Source organism: Dermacentor andersoni, chromosome 5 (genome assembly GCF_023375885.2).
Source record: "Dermacentor andersoni chromosome 5, qqDerAnde1_hic_scaffold, whole genome shotgun sequence".
NCBI lineage: Eukaryota > Metazoa > Arthropoda > Arachnida > Ixodida > Ixodidae > Dermacentor > Dermacentor andersoni.
In genome coordinates this window covers 123,472,159-123,488,040 of record NC_092818.1, presented here as the reverse complement: position 1 = coordinate 123,488,040, position 15,882 = coordinate 123,472,159, and the positions used below count along the sequence as shown (strand labels likewise).

Here is a 15,882-nt window from a genome sequence, read left to right as displayed (position 1 = left end):
CGAAGTTCTCAAGAGAGAACGAGAAAGAGAGAGAGAGAGACTCAATGCCGAAGCGAGAGCCGACGCAATATGCCCGGCTAAAATGACGCAGTTTCCTGGGCGACCGCAAAGAACTGGCCGCCTCTGTGTCCGTACGGGGGAGAGACGCGGTTACCAAAAGGAGGAACAAGAAATAGGAGACCGTAGGCCCCGGCCAACGCGTCTGACAGCGCGGCGATATAGGGAAACGAAACGATCGCCACCGCGGCTGCGGCCACCGCGCCGGCCGACTTCGTCCACGGGAGGCGAGGGGGTGGAAAAAATGGGAGGAGCGTGCTAGAGGGGAGAGGGGAAATGGAGAAGCTGGCAATCCAGAAAAAAAAAAATATTAGCGAACGAAAGCGAAGAGGAACCAAGTCGCCGGGGAAGCGAAACAGAGAGTCGTCCCATTTCTCGACGAGCGCGTAGCGCGCAGCGTATATATGGAAGAAGTCAAGAGAAGCACCAACAACAAAAGAAAGCCGTTGGCCGAGCCTTTGGTCAGCGACGGAAGAGGATACAATCCCGCTGAGAACCCATCTCCGTCCGCCGAAACTAAGCCCTAAGAGAGTGTGGCGCAAAGGAAGAAAAAGGAGAGGGAAGACAGAATCGCCATGAGCAAGACGCTCGAAAAACGTGTACATAAGATACGAGCCACGTCGCCACAGCGCGGAGACCCAAACGTGAAGAACGAACGTGACAACGACGTAACAAAAGCACGTGTAAGCCAACGAAAGCAACAACAACAAAAAAACGATTCGGGACTACAAAGCTTGAGGCGCACTCAAATATAGAAATGCGCGCGGGAAAGAGAAAACGGGAGCGCGTGCGCGCAAGAGCCCCCAGGAAGCCACGAAGCCATGTGGAGGGCTCGCTACAGAACGAGCGCCACATTATTCTTGTCTCCGCAGACTACGCTATCCTCGCCAGCCTTCGCGCCCCTCCCCCTTCCCCTCCCACTTTCCCCGTGCTTCCCGCCCTCAATCCATGCCGCTATCCTTTCTTCCCGTCTATTCCACCACCTCTATTTTTCTCATATTCCGCGTTTCCAACGAACGGAAGTACGCGCCCACGGACGCACACGTATACATATCACGCGTTCCCGCACCTCATATCTTATTCCATTTTATTTTTCCTCACCACCGTGAATACTTTATGCGGCCGTCGAGCGTACGGCTAGCCCCGTAGCAGGAACGATTCCCGCTTACTTAGTCAAAAGTATAGCTCCTCCCTCTCCCCCCTATTTCCTTCTCACCTCATGTTTCCAGCACTAGACCCCGAGACAGCCTCCATACATAGCCCACGCCGTATCCCCGACCGCCTACCATGTAGTGACCAGCCGAGAGTTGCCGGCGTTTTTCCCATTTCACATCTCAGTGTGGCCTCTCCCACACCCCCCACCCCTTCACAAATACAAAGACAGAGCCTGTGAGACCCCGCTCCACAGTTTCCCATTAAAGAACACGTAATGGTTTGGACTGCCCACGGATATTCTAGAATTAATCTCGCCCGGTGCATGTGCCGTCTCTCAGAAAATTTTCCGAGAAAAGCGAGACTAAAAAAAAAAGAAGAGAAGAAAAGAAAGGCAAGGTGCTGAAAACTGGTAGACGCGAAGCACTATTCACGTTCCCTGGGGGTCATGACACAGCTGAAGATTTTGGTGAGTTTGCCTCAGACCTCTCTCGAAAGACCTAAACAAAAGCTGTCTTAAGAAAATACGAGACGGATTAAGAAATGAATGTCTGGTATACACTCATGGTAGGACTCCCGTACCCGTAGACTGGGAAAGCTTTAAGACAGAGTAACATGGTGATCGGCTAAACTATCCAGAGCACGCTTTTGAATTGCGACTCGGTGTATTGCGAAAAGATTGGTAATAATTTATAGACAGTCACAAAAGCCAACTCAGAGACGGGATCTCGAACGGTGATTCGAAACTGCATTGCAGAGAGCTTTTCTTGTTTTTTTTACTTTTAAAGCAAAGCCAATAAGCATTTCAAAAATTCTTTGAATAAGGAAACTCCCTTCCTGGGGAGTTTGCTTTCCATTCCTACACTGCACGAAGGTTATAAATAATTTCACTTTAAAAGGGGTTTATGAAGAACGAAGCTTTTTTTCTACATACCGTCCGTCCGTCCGTCCGTCCGTCCGTCCGTCCGTCCGTCCGTCCGTCCGTCCGTCCGTCCGTCCGTCCGTCCGTCCGTCTGTCTGTCTGTCTGTCTGTCTGTCTGTCTGTCTGTCTGTCTGTCTGTCTGTCTGTCTGTCTGTCTGTCTGTCTGTCTGTCTGTCTGTCTGTCTGTCTGTCTGTCTGTCTGTAGACTGGGAAAGCTTTAAGACAGAGTAACATGGTGATCGGCTAAACTATCCAGAGCACGGGTTTGAATTGCGACTCGGTGTATTGCGAAAAGATTGGTAATAATTTATAGACAGGCAAAGCCAATAAGCATTTCAAAAATTCTTTGAATAAGGAAGCTATCTGTCTGTCTGTCTGTCTGTCTGTCTGTGTCTGTCTGTCTGTCTGTCTCTCTCTCTCTCTCTCTAGTAAAAGTACTGCTGAAAAAAATTTTGGGGCCGCAACAACCAAGTGGGGACGGATTACAAGAGAAGGTGTTCAGACTGCATGTGTGGGCTGCACACATTATGAAATCATACGTTTATTTAATACGGCGCCACACTACACCGCCAAAAGCGCCACCACAGCCGCCGCACTTCGTATGCATCTGCTGCAACCGCTGGTGCAGCCACGCCGGCACCTCCGACGCGCGTTACGCTATAACCACAGAAACCCAGGTCACGTGCACTGGCGCCGTCGCCACACTCTTTCCCCCCCTCATTATTCGCTCAACAGGATTTAAAACAAATAAAGCGTATTAAGGCCAACTTGCTACTCTAAGTGCACTTTCTAACACACACACACACACACACACACTTGATATATATATATATATATATATATATATATATATATCAAGAGCGGCGACCGAATTGATACCTCGAATTATCGCCCGATATCACTCACCTGTATTGCCTGCAAACTTCTTGAACACATATTCTATTCTCATGTTGCCTCTCGTCTTGAAGCTAACTGTTTCCTTTTCTGTAACCAGCATGGCTTCCGACCAGGTCACTCATGTGAAACTCAACTCTTTGAATTCACTATTGACCTCCATTTAAACCTTCATTCTCTCTTCCAAACAGACATTATTTACCTGGACTTTTCGAAAGCCTTTGACCGTGTACCTCACGAACGACTTATGATCAAAGTAAACAGCTTATGTCTCCATCTTCTAATCACGTCCTGGGTCCGGTGCTTCCTAATTGGCCGATCACAGTTTACAGTGATTGCACACCACAACTCTGCAGTTTTTAATTTTCATTAATGACCTCCCTTATGGTAATTCGTCATCCATCCGGCTCTTTGTCGATGACTGCGTGCTGTACCACCGTATAAACTCACACAATGATCAGTTGCTTTTACACTGTGACCTCACTACAATTGAAGAACGGTGCACAGAGTGGCTCATGCAGCTAAACGTCAAAAAACGCAAGTTCATGCGCGTATCGTGGAAACATCTCTGATGTCATACTCTTACTCTTTGCATTCCCTTCCTATTGAGCTGGTTCAATCATACAGGTACCTTGGTATCATCTTCCCTAGCAAGTTTACATGGTCAGAACATATCCAAAATCTGGTTACTGCCACCAATCGGTTCCTGGGATTCATAAGACGGTCACTATCATCATCACTCCCTGCGATCCGTCAACTTGCATATAAGACATTTATTCGTACTAAACTGGAATTCGCGTCGGCAATATGGAATCCCCATCAAGCGTATCTTGTTGAGCTACTTAAAGCCGTCCAAAACCGCGCAACCCGGTTTATTACATCCCAGTGCGACTGTCGGCTCAGTGTTAGAAACATCAAATCATCCCTCCACATCTAATGATTAGCACATCGCCAAAAATATCATGCTTATGCCTCTTTCAAATGCTCTATTACAATTTTCCACATTTACGCGACACGTTCCTTTTGCCACCCAACCGTACTTCACGCCGTCTCTCAAACAACCTCAGTGTTCAACGTCTTCACGGCTCTACTAAATCCTTCAGTAACTCTTTCTTGCCGGTAGCTATTGCAGAATAGATTACCTGACCACGTAGTAATCGAACTTAACTACCAAGTTTCGAAACGTACTAACGAACTTTCTTAGTATTGATGCTTAATGTATTTGACTTATTTTAACTGCATCGCACTTTTTTGAGTGCATTGGTTATTACTTTTCGTGTTTGACTGTCATTTCATTACACCTCCTTTACCCTTCTGGATGTTACTGTTATTGTTTTTTTTTCTTCAGTCATGATTGTTTCAAGGTTTTTTTTTTTTTCATATGTATGCTCCCCCCTTATGTAATAGCCCAACAGGGGCCTTTAAGAGTCAATAACTGATTATGATGATGATGATGATGATGATGATGATGATATAGTGTTTCTCATACAACGCCGAGTGTATGTAGCTCTATTTGGACCCAAGATAAGTTATTTTTGAAAGCTGGCAGAGTACTTGAAGCTTGCTTCACCTCTGCCGCGTGTCGGCCCGGTGTCACACTATCTCCGGGATCGGCCCACGCATTCGTGTCCACGCGCCGTGATACGTATGTAAGCCGGCCTGGCTATCCTCCCCCTCCCCCTCCCAGGGAACGCATGCCCGGTATTGCACTATCTCCGGGGTCGGCGCATATATCCCCGTCGCCTATAAGGGTGTAAGCCGGCCAGCCCCCCATCCTCCTGAGAACGTATGCAAGGGATGCAGACAGGTGCTAGAGGTAAACAGCTTCGCTGTAAAGACAAAAGATAAAAGGACGTATGCTTACTTGTGCTGTCCAGTAAATACAATGGCTTCAGTATCACGCAGTGGCAGAAAGCAGCGCTGAACATGATTATTATTAATCATTGATGAAAGTCACTCTGCCTTTCGTTGCTGAAGAACGATGGAACAAGTCTTGTTCGAAAAGGCCAGATTACGATTCATATCTGTATTGGTACCTTTTTTTCCCCTTAATATCACATCTCCAATCTGTCGACTCAGTATGTAATGCTGAGGCTCAAACATCGCATTATCCACGGGTACGGCTGCTCTCCCCTAGATACCAGGGCAATACTGGGGTTGGATTTGACTAAAGCCTTTGACAGCGTGAGGCACGAAGCGGTGCTGGAAAATCTGGGAAATCTAGGCTTGGACCCTCGAACCTACGACTACGTGAAAGCATGTTTGACGAACCGGACGGCCGTCCTAACGATCGGGGGTATTGAGTCAGACGAGTTGGAGTTGGGGAGCAAGGGCACGCCGCACCCTTCCTCTTCAACGTCGCCATGCTCGCTCTCCTGAAATATTAGGAACAATAGAGGGACCGCATCATAGTCTCTATACGGACGACGTTACCCTCTGGGTGGCGGGGGGCAGCGACGGACACATACAAGAAGTCCTGCAGAGAGGCATAGACGCGGTGGAGGCGTACGCCAAGCCCACAGGCTTGGGTTGCTCTCCGCAAAAATCAGAGCTCCTGCTCTATCAACCTGACCGGAGGGGATGCAAGTGAGATACAATAACGCCATCAACCCAACTCTACACCAGCAGGAGGCAGCTCATTCCGACAGTACCCAGCATCAAAGTCATTGGCCTGCGAATCCAGGCTAACGGGTACAGCACCGAAACCATAAGGGCACTCGAAAAGAGCGTATATCATACGACCCGTCTCATCTCGCGGATCGCCAACCAGTACTGCGGGATGAAAGAGGGCCACCTAATTAGACTAGCTCATACATTCGTCCTGAGTCGTGCGGTCTACGTCGCCCCGTTCCTGAATCTCAGGAGGGACGAAAAGAACAAAAGAAACGCCATGATCAGGAAGGCCTTCCAACAGGCACTAGGCATTCCCGTGACAGCCTCGAATGAACGGTTCGAAGCACTTCGGCTACAATATACACTAGACGAGCTGATCGAAGCTCAGAGGACCGCTCAACTGGAAAGGCTATCCAAAAGCCGGACAGGGCGGCACATTTTACAATCCCTGAACATTAATCACGAATTCCGATCCGGAGCCAAATTGGACATCCCAGCGGAGATCAGGAAAAACATCTGCGTTCCGCCACTACCCAAGAACACGCACCCGGTATATAACGCCACGGAGACTGGCAAGAGCACAGACAATGCAGAAAATATTCGAGAGGTCTGAGGACGTGGTCTCCGTGGACGCCGCTGATTATGACGATCGCGACGCCATGGCCATAGCAATAGTAAATCGTCAGGGCGATTCAATCGCGTCCGGCACGATCCTCACGACGTCGCCGGAAGTTGGGGAGGAGGCGGCCATTGCCCTGACCATGACGGTATACTCCAAATACAAATTCTTAGGGAGCGACTCCAAGTCGGCCTTCCTAAATTTCACAACGCGGCGTGTGTCGTCCGAAGCACTCAAAATCCTGCTGACCGGTTTTCGTGGCAACCGAGTCAGGTGGGCCCAAATCGTCTGGGCGCCGGCCCCCTCCGGCCTCCCGGGGAAGGAGAACGCGAACGAAGCGGCTCGAGGTCGACGCCGACCTTTCAACTGTTGTCGCTCACTCGTTTCCCCGGTCGGGGCGGGACAGGCTGGTGTCCTATCAGGACATCCTTGATCATTATAAACATGTGAGGGCCAAGTATCCTGCAGCACACATAATTTTAACTAAGTGGAAATTGGTGGCATGGCGTTTGCTCCAGACCAACACCTTCCCTAACCATGTAGCCTACAGCCGCTGTTACCCAGGACTGTATACAGCCGAATGCAAAATCTGCAAAGGCAGGGCAGACCTTCAGCACATGGTTTGGTCGTGCCCCCTGAAACATATTCACGCCCAATCACTCTTCTTTAGAAATCAGGTCTGTGGAGCACTGGGAGACCGCGCTGCTCAGCTCCGATCCAGAAGTGCAAGTACGACTCATCCGGATGGCTGAAGACGCCGCCGGGGCCCAAGGGTTCCTGGCTGCCGCCTAAATGGTGAAAAAGACAGAAGAGGATCTCCCACCTCTTCCCCTTCTCTTGCCCCATCCTGGAAAAACAATAAAGTTGCTCTCTCTCTCTCTCTCTCTCATATTTATATTCTTGTGCTTCATAAAATTTTACTAGATCACATATATTAACATATCTCTAATGTTGTAGGAGGAAGAGGAGGAAAAGAAGGAAGGAAAAATAGGTGAGGTCAACCAGGCGCACGTCCGGTTTGCTGCCCTACACAGGGGAAGGGGCTTAAGAGGAAAAGAAAGGAGAGGGAGGGAAGAAGGTACTATCAATGCGAATACGTTCGGTTGTTCATAACTTCACGCCTATAAGCTGTCACTGAGGCCAGACAATTTCGTGAAAGGTAGCAGCGTCCGCGTCGCTTTCTAAGTCTGCGACGGGTGGGAGCGCGGTTCAAGAATCTTAGTTCCTGAAAATGGTCTGCTATCTAATCGGTTTAACACAATCCGAAGAATGTCGCTTTCGATCTCTAAGAGATTTCAAAAACACAACACGTGCACAATGGTCTCTTCATATTTGCACGAGTCACAAATCAATGTGTCGGACATTCCAATAAGTAATCAGTAGGCTTTCGAAAAAGCCACCCCCAACCAGAGGCGGCACAGTAAAGTTGCATCACGGTGGGAGAAGTTCGATGAAATCTGCAGGTTCAGTGTAGGATCCTAACTTTGTATAATGTCATTAAGGTCAGGTCCCGCGATCCTCTGTTGCCCAAGTTATCCGAAAAATGCGATTTCTAGACAGATAGGCTGCAAGGTTTATGATATGTAAATACGCGTACGGGGCACGTGCTTATATAATGTATAGGTTCTGGCGGGCTGGAACAAGGTTATGGCTGTGGCACCGCATACAACGTTATGATACAACGTTTTACAACGTTAGGGATACGGTAATATATGTGATCTACTAAAATCTTATAAAACGCAAGAATATGAGTGGTGACATTAAGGGAAAAAAGATACCAATACAAATATGAATCTTAATCTGACCGAACAAGACTTGTTCCATCGCTTTCAGCATGAACGGCAGAGTGACTTTCATTAATGCTAATTAATAATCATGTTCAGCGCTGCTTTCTGCCGCTACGTGATACTGAAGCCACTGCATTTACTGGACAGCTCACGTGAGCATGGGTCCTTTTACCTCTTCTTTTACAGCGAAGCTATTTACCTCTAGCCTCTGTATGCATTCCCCGCACGCGTTTGCAGGGGGTGGGGAGGGGGTCACTCTGGCGGGCGTACGTCCGTATAGGCGACATGAACGTGTGCTGACGTTGATTAGCGAAACTCGCTACAGTAGTGTGAAAACGAGCTGGCCTTTGTCTTTGTTTTCTTCATATTACTATGCATACGAGCACCAAGACAATATACAAGAAAGGGCAGTTCCAGACTCATTCAGTCTGTTAGGCATCTAGCAGCAACAGTCAATGAGTGACAAGCTGACTTGCTAGAGATCTAGAAAAGGCTCAGCAGTGGAAGTAAAGAAGAGCTGATCGTGACTGGTTAACGTGTGTTTCGCCTCCTTATGTGTTTCTGGCTGTACACTGCAGGTGATGGAAAGACAGGAGCACTGTCCTCTGTTACGCAATGAGTTGCGATATCCCATCCAGAGCTGCAGTCTCAGTCGTACAAGCGTGCGTTTGACGGGTTTCCGCCCCGGTCCTTTATGATCAAGTGATATAGGCATTTCTTCAACCATGCGAAAAATATGGTGTCGGGGCGAACCATTCATCGTTGTTTTGTATTGTCTTTACTCCTGTTATTGCTTCTCAAATGAACCAAGCGATGTACTACATCGCCACACGCGTAACGACAGACTTTGCACTCGGTCAAGCTCCCGAGACCACTTTGTACTTTCTTTGCTAAACTTTTTTTTTCGTGTCTAATAATGCACAATATTTTTGCGTACTACGTAGACAACTGTCAACCAACGTCTATACGAGGCTTCCGAAGACCTTGTACTTACAGATTTGGCGCTTATCGTCTGCGATAAGGCATTCAACGTTGTTGCCAATCATTCTAGACAGTGAAACTGTATCAATTACCTCCCAAATCCGTTTCTTTCTGCCCATTGTAGGTGGTCCGATCTACTGTCCGCCTGTACGTTATCCCAAGAATTGGCCAGTCGTGAGAGGTAGATGATAAAAAAAAAAAAGAAGGCATAGAATTGAGCGAAAGGAATTGCTACATTATACCGGTTCTGGACTACGCCATCCGATGTCGATCGGTTTGCGGTGGTAAATTGTAAGCATTGCAACGCCTACTTTGTATCGTATAAAATTTACGGTTTTGCAGTCAGCAACCTAAACGTATGAGGCACTGCTCCGACTTCGCCGTATCGCAGACTTCTTACCCGTAGCGCAAGGCCGGCGACTGCTGACAGTAACCGGAAGCTACGCCCCAGTAACAAACTTAGCTCAGTCTAGATGGCAAACCAACTAACGAAGTAGCAAATAATGCTGAACGTATATATGCGAGGAACTTATCGCATCTGACACAGGAGATGTCGTTAGGCGGAGAGCGAGACAATGAGACTCTGGGTCCTCAGATGAAATCATCACGGCCAGTTGTGACGCGAAGGTGGCCCTTATGAATAATGCATCACTAATTACGGCAGCGGCGCGGCAGCGCCGGCTGCCAAAGAAGCTCGCCCTCGCCCGGGCGCCTCGTCCGCCACTACGACGTCGTCCGCCTCGCCTCCTTCTCGTGTGGCGCTGCAGCGCTGGCGCCAGCATTCCTCGCGCGCCGCCATGGCCATACCATGGTGGGTGTCGCGAGCGGGCCGACACCGAAAGGGCGGATTAATTGCCACCGGACTCCCCTTCGCCTCTCTTCCCGCGGCGGCTCTCTGCTCCGGGGTCCCTCAGGAATTCAAACCTATTCCCTCTCTTCCCCAACTTCCCAACCACCTCCCTTTTTTTTCTCTATCCCAGTGTTCCTTTCTCTCTTCGCAACCCATTTTCATAGCAGCAGCTAAATCCCATCTGCATCGCCACAAGAACCTCATCTCTCCCGACCCTATCCCTGTCCTTTCCCTCCCTTCCGAGGCCCACACTTGTGTGAGGTGCCGCGTGGCCACCGCGTCGGGGCTCAGCTACTGCCGCATTATCGGTTAATGGGACAACGCCTACATAATTAAAACACTCCGAACCCTCCCCCTTCCCCCAATGGCCTTTATTTCCCACCATGCTGGGACTGAGAGTCCTCTGCACCCGTCGCCAGATGAGATGAGACCTCGTTAAACTACGGAGCGTCTCATGTAACTGTCCCTCTCGCGTCCTTCATCGCCGTAGTGCTTCTCTTCCTACTGGCCCAGCTCACGGACTACCGTGATACGGTAACCGATCCCCCTTTCTCGCCTGCCATCGCGCTTGTGGAGCGAAGCTCCGCTACGCGAAAGGCTCTCTCCAACGAAAAGAATAAAAAAAAAACTTTCTCGCTGGTTGAGTAAATAACAACGGTCCAGGTCCAACGCCATGTAAATTCATTACAGCAGCGGTGCACGGCAAGTAAACGCGTCCCCGCTGGCTGAAAAAAAGCGTCACAAACGAGAGCGCACCATCTATTTAAGTGCGGCACCAGGCTCAAGTTTGCTGCCGGGGCGCCCAGCTCGCATCCCACGCAGGCTGTTTCACAGCCCCTGAGAAAGAGCCATGTGTCTGTATAATTTCTCTGAGTTCTTGTGACATGTCTAAGTGAAGGGGAAAAAAAACGCACAATGGCTTCCGGGAACATCAAGAACTTCGCTTAAAATGATGCTAGAAGTGGAACTCCTAGCACTAAGCGTCATTCCTGGCGCTTCTGAGAGTGTCACGGCGCAGAGCGTAATGGCATTCTCTTGAAGGTAGTTATATTGTCGTCGGTTTAGTTAAGTAAGCTTGCTTTACCTAGACATATCACTAAGCAAAATGTCGGTTAACCGTATACTGGCATCCTTTGTTGGCTTATTTACTGAAAGATTACACCGTCGTATTCGCCAAGACTTAATTTTGTGATTCCAAAAATGAGAAATGTGGTCGTTTCTTTTCATTTGGAGTATCCAAATGTCCAGCTCAAAGTATTCGCTTCCATTTCCACCATGTAGATTGTTCTCACAAATTCCCTCGTGTTTCTGATGCCCGCATATTTTTGGCCCTTGCGCTCGACGAAATGTAAGTCGAGTTGACTTGGAATTTATTAAGTCACCATCTATCTGTTAATGAAACAGCTTCTACTGCTATCTTATAACATCTATTAGTACAATAAATGCCTTTCTTCTGTCTTTTGACGAGCGAATATTACACGAGCAACGAGGCCGCTAGAAAATAACACAAAATTATAGGTACGTCGGGCTTTATTCATTCCACGGAAAGCTTCAACTCAATTAAAATCTCAGAAACTTTCATAGATCAGAGAAAAAAATGTCGCTTGCTCATTTTATTTTTGTATTGTGCGCGTTTTGCTTGGCACACATGTTATATACATATAAAAACAAACTCTGATGTAGTAAACTGGGACTCGTTATGAAAAATGGTTACGGGTAGGGAGCGAAGTATGACAGACTCATCTGGAGAAAGTGAACACGCTGTTACGGACTAATTTTTTTATCATAACATTGTCGACAACAGCTATCGATTTCGCGCTCAGCGGAGCCTGCGTGAATTCTCTTGGTCCAGGCTTTAAAGCGAAGTTTTCTTTGCCAACTACTCCGTGATGCGACGTGTCGTCGTTACTGCCTCCGCGAGTAGAAGCTATAGTACCGGAGGAAGCGCATGCGCGCTTTCTTCAACGAGGAAGAGTTCAGTCCCACGACGCAAGTTTCCCTGCCGCACCACCAGATGGTGTTTCCCTTCGCGCATCACTAGACCTTTGTGAGCAACATAACCTCGTTATCGTGAATACAGGGCCTAAGTGTTTAGGGCAGATCACGTGGGAAGTGGGCAACCGGCAATCAACTCTTGATTTCTTCTGTCTGATGACAAAAGGAATTCATGATAAGTTGAAAGGAATGGTCATTGATGAGGAAGGGTATAGCAGCATAGGGAGTGACCATAAACGCATCATTTTGAAAATGGGATATGTAGTTGGGAAAGAGAGCAAGGAATGCAAAATGGCCAGTCCAAATTTGAACGCTGAACAAATGACACATATAGTCGCTAGATTTGAGGAAGAACTTGGCAAATGGTCAAATAAAGAGTGGGAATATAGTGAGCATCTAAGTGTAATAATGACACAAATACGGAAAGAGAAACACCATATTCGTTGGAAAGGAAAAAAGAAACCGAAAAGCTGGTGGAACAGGGAGATAAGAGAAGCGATCACCGAACGACAGAAAGCATTCCGAGAGCACAGGCAGGCAAAGAAGGTGCAGTTGCCGCAGGATAAAGTAGCCAGTAAAGGGGAAATATACCGGGAGAAAAAGTCTATAGTTCAAATACTGGTGCAAACAAAATTAAAAGGTGAAAGTGAACGCCGGTTGTCAGAAATATGTGAGAAAAAGAAGCCCGCACCTAGAATATTTTGGAACCACATAAAATTATGAGGCAGGCAGTGAACAACAATACAACAACATATCCTAGACGAAGATGAAAACAGACTGGAAGGAGAAGCGGCAATAAATTACATCCGAAAAATAACAGCCGAATCTTTGCAAGGCAATGACGAGGTTGTATTTGAAGAAAAAAAGAGCATGGAAGAGACCCAGGTGGGAAAGGAGCTGGTGCTGACAAATTTCAACTGGAAGAAAGCCGAAGAGAAAATTCCTAAGCGCACAGCCACAGGGCTAGACGAGGTTCCCGTTAGGCTGATTAATGAACTAGGAACAAAAAGTTAGGAATCACTGGTGAAAGCAGTGGAAGAAACTTTATAAGATAGACGAATACCAGACAGTTGGCGACAAAGTAGAATGAATTTAATTTATAAAGGTAAGGGGGAGAAAGAGAGAATTCACTCGTATAGACCGTTGACCATTACATCGGTAATATACAGGCTAGCAATGCAGGCAATCAAATTAAAGCTTCAAGCATGGGCAGAGAATAATGGCATTTTGGGAGAACTTCAGAATGGCTTAAGAATAGGTAGGCGTTTAGATGATAACTTATTTGTTCTTAATCAGTGTATTGAAATATCGAAAGTAGAAAGCAGACCGTTATATGGGGCCTTTTTATATATTACAGGAGCCTATGACAACGTAGACCGCAACATCTTGTGCGATATTCTGGAAGGGGTAGGCTTAAGTGATGATTGTCTGCAGCTTTTGAGAGAGATTTACCTAGAAAATAGCGCTTGCGTTGAAAGGGAAGGGATGAGGAGCAAGCAGAAAGCTCACATTAACAGGGGACTGAGGCAGGGGTGCCCTTTATCACCACTTCTGTTTATGATGTACATGGTGAGGAAGGAGAGGGCGCTAGAAGGAAGTAATATCGGCTTTAAACTCTCATACAAAGAGGCGGAAATAGTAGTAGAGCAGCAGCTTCCAGGTTTATTTTATGTGGATGACATTGTGTTGCTAGATTACAAGCTAAGTGACTTGCAACGTCTGGCTAATATCTGTGGACAAAAAGGCAACAATTTAGGTTTGAAATTTAGTGTTAGAAAATCAGGTGTTATGGTATTAAATAAAAACAGTGAACGGACAGTGGCGATACAGGGCCAGGAAATGCCTCGGATAACAGAATATAAGTACCTTGGTATATGGATAAACGAAGGCAATAGATATATGGAAACAAAGGAAAAAACAATAACAGTGAAGGGGAAGAGAAATGCAGCCATAATGAAGCACAGAGCGCTATGGGGATACAATAGGTACGCGGTCCTCCGAGGTATGTGGAAAGGGGTAATGGTTCTAGGACTTACTTTTGGAAATGCGGTTGTTTGCTTTAAATCAGGGGTACAATCAGGACTCGACGGGAACCAAAGGTCAGTGGGTCGCCTCGCATTGGGTGCTCACAGGAAGACTACAAATGAAGCTGTGCAGGGTGATACGGGCTGGACTAGTTTTGAAGTGAGGGAAGCTTGCAGTAAAATTGAGCATGAAGAACGACAGAGGAATATGGAAGAAAGTAAATGGGCTGAGAGAGTGTTGAGGTATCTGTACAGGAAAAACATTGATTCAAAGTGGAGGAAGAGAACTAGGAAGCTTACCAGCAAGTATGCGGCCTGTAGGGTGGGCAACACAGCAACAAAGAACGTCAAGCGGAAAGTCAGAGAGGCTGAAATAACCTCATGGGTGGCGGCAATGGAAAAGAAACCTGCCATGAGTAACTACTTAAGAGGAAAAGACGAAATCAGGAAAAAAAACAATTTATGATAACTCAAAGGGAAGCTCATTACTTTTCCAAGCGAGATCGGGATGCCTCAGAACACGCACCTATAAAGCGAAATATAAAAAGGAAGAAGAAGCACGTGCTTGCTGCGGTAAAGCTAGGGAAACTATGCAGCATGTTTTATTAGAGTGTGAAGACGTCTACCCAGCGGTAGATGTAGGCACCACTGGCCTCCTTGAAGGCCTTGGGTTCAGCGAGAGCAGCCGAAAAGTAAACTTGCCCGCAATAGGGCTTAGTAAGACGCGATTGTAGGATTGGTGAAAAGAAAGTAGGGAAACGACAAATAACGGAGACGTACAAAAATACAGTTTGCAATAGGGGATCAGAAAATTTGGTTGTGGGAGTTCAGCGTTTTACTTTTTTCGTTTTTTATTGTTTAACCTAGGTAGGACATTAAGCAGTATAATAGCAAGAGCTTGGTGGCGCAACTCACTGCCCCGTTCAAAAGGGGACGCTCATAACGTCCGTCCGTCCGTCCGTCCGTCCGTCCGTCCGTCCGTCCATCCGTCCGTCCATCCATCCATCCATCCATCCATCCATCCATCCATCCATCCATCCATCCATCCATCCATCCATCCATCCATCCATCCATCCATCCCTGCCGGCGGTGGCGTAGTTTGTGCATATGGCACGTGCTATGCTTACTTTCCTATGCGACAAAAATGCAAGTGCTGCGTTGTGGTGGAGGTCGCGTGCTGGGCTGTGATAGTGTAAGCGTTACAGTCATCCATAACCTGAAGAGAACGCTTGGAGATGGCGTGTCAACAGCGTGCTGGTCACGTATGCTGAAGGAGCACGTAAACAGGCGCCAGGAAAATTTATCCAAAGGGTCCACTCAGCGTCGAGGACACCCGAGCCCGAAAGAAGCGTCGCGCGGAACAGGAGCATCTTCGCTACGCAGCGAAACGTGGTGCAGACTGCGAATGTATGTGAACAATGTATACGTGCAATTTTATAATAAAGAACTGAATAACCCACAACCCCATAATTCAATTAAAGTTTAATAATTATGCCACGTTGCTATGTGTCATGTGGGGAAATGATATTCCTCAACCCTCCCAAACATTATGAACAATGACGCCTAACAACGGTTCAAGCAAACGTGCCTCCCAGTGTGCTCTATGGCCTACGTAGACAAACAGCTATGGTACGCGTAAGGTAACGTGTAACATCAACCCACCACTCTTGTATTCCACTAAACCCTGAAACAAAATTACAGATTTGCCGCCAATACCACCAATAATTATCGTCAATAAAAGCAAACAGCCTACAACGCTTTCCTTACATCGATTCCCACATTGCTGGAATCCTCCCTTCTTGTTTTTTTCTTTTTTATCCAGCGGCAGTACCTTAACTTTCTGTAATGAGTAGAGGCGAAATCAGCTGGTCTTCGCTGGCACGTTCCTGCAATTGCATCGAAAGCAGCACCTAGGCTTACATGATATGCGTAACAGATATTGTATGTTGTGAAGTTGTCTAGAAAACAATTATTGAAAGTGCAATCGA

General features: G+C 47.3%; 1 protein-coding gene and 1 pseudogene across 1 annotated transcript in view; one reads left to right on the top strand and one right to left on the bottom strand.

Annotated features, from left to right (window-relative positions):
- Positions 1 to 15,882, bottom strand: part of LOC129385057 (uncharacterized) — a 364,778-nt gene that overhangs the window by 203,901 nt on the left and 144,995 nt on the right. The gene's annotated exons all lie outside the window — the stretch shown is intronic.
- On the top strand, positions 4,529 to 4,649 carry LOC126532534 (U2 spliceosomal RNA; annotated as a pseudogene).